Source organism: Tenrec ecaudatus, chromosome 5, assembly GCF_050624435.1.
Source record: "Tenrec ecaudatus isolate mTenEca1 chromosome 5, mTenEca1.hap1, whole genome shotgun sequence".
Classification (NCBI taxonomy): Eukaryota; Metazoa; Chordata; class Mammalia; order Afrosoricida; family Tenrecidae; genus Tenrec; species Tenrec ecaudatus.
Window position 1 is genome coordinate 6541151 of NC_134534.1, and position 1350 is coordinate 6542500.

Genomic DNA, 1350 nt, shown 5'->3' on the forward strand with positions numbered 1-1350 from the left:
AGGTGGAATGACCAGAGTCATGGACTGAGAAGAAAGAGACCTGGGGACACTGTGACTAAGCACCCAGCTGCCAACAGAATGGTCAGAGGTTCAAACCCAGGAGTCCCTCTGCAAAAGAAAGACATTAGAGTCTGCTTCCTGAGCAATTCGAGTCTTGGAAGCCCCGTGGAGCTGTGTTGTGCTGCTCTGTCATGTGGGTCGCTCCGATCAGAAGGGGCTCCACAGCACTGGGTGTGCTTGGGGCGGAAATTGTTGGTCTGTTTGCTTCATTTCTGAAGAGCAAAGTGCAAGCTCTGGGTCACACAGACCTGAGTTGGATCCAGTTCTATCCCAAGCCAGCAGAGTGCTCCATGCACCAATAAAGGAAGAAGGCCAAGTTGCCTCCTGCTGAGACTAGGGTCCTAACAGAGACTAGCAGAGACCAGTGTCAGGACCAGAAGATATTTGCTGACTGCATCTCAGGGACTTCAGAAGGAACGAAGGATGGTCTGCTACACTTTCCCACACGTCACTTGGAGGAGACGTAGCAGAGCCAAAGTTGACTGGATCAGTGGACAGAAATCCGAAGATGTAAAATTACATAACTACCACTGGACTGCTACTAAGTTCTTCCACGCACAGGTTTACCCCAGACAAAGCCTGTTTCAGCATGTCTGCAATCCGAGGATGGTGGCAGACAAGGTCTCTTAGTGACACATGTGTCTTGGTCTCATTAGTGTCCCTGTAAAATAGATCAGATCAAAACAGTGGCTTCTAAGTAACTGAGCCAGTTACCGTCAAGAGAGGTCAGCTCAGACGGTCATGGTAACAGTTGGGGGAACCCCCAACGAGCAATATTGATAGATTTTCTCAAAGGATACAGAATGACCCTGGGTGATTATTAAGAAGTTTTAAGAAAATGAAAAACTGCATTGATAAGGGGAAAAATTGAGCCAAAACAAGTTTTCCCATCACAACAATGCCCCTGTTCATTTTTTGAAGCTAGCAAGGATTGTACTAGGAGAATTTCATTGGGAAACCTTGCGCTTCCCACTACAGCCACGATCTTGGCCTTTCAGGCTTCCTTTGCTCTGGAAACTCAATGAACATTGAAGAGGAGACTCGTTTGAGTCCTTGTAGGATGTCAACATGGCCCTTGACATGGAATAAGTCCAAGAGCATGGAATTGTGCAGGGGAGGGGTGGAGGGGGTGGAGGGGGGGTGGTGGTGGAGGTGGTAGAGTTGGAGGTGGAGGTGGAGGTGGTGGTAGTGGTGGAGGTGGAGGTGGTGGTGGTGGTGATGGAGGTGGTAGAGGTGGAGGTGGTGGTGGTGGTGGAGGTGGAAGTGGTGGAGGTAGTGGTGGAGGTGGTG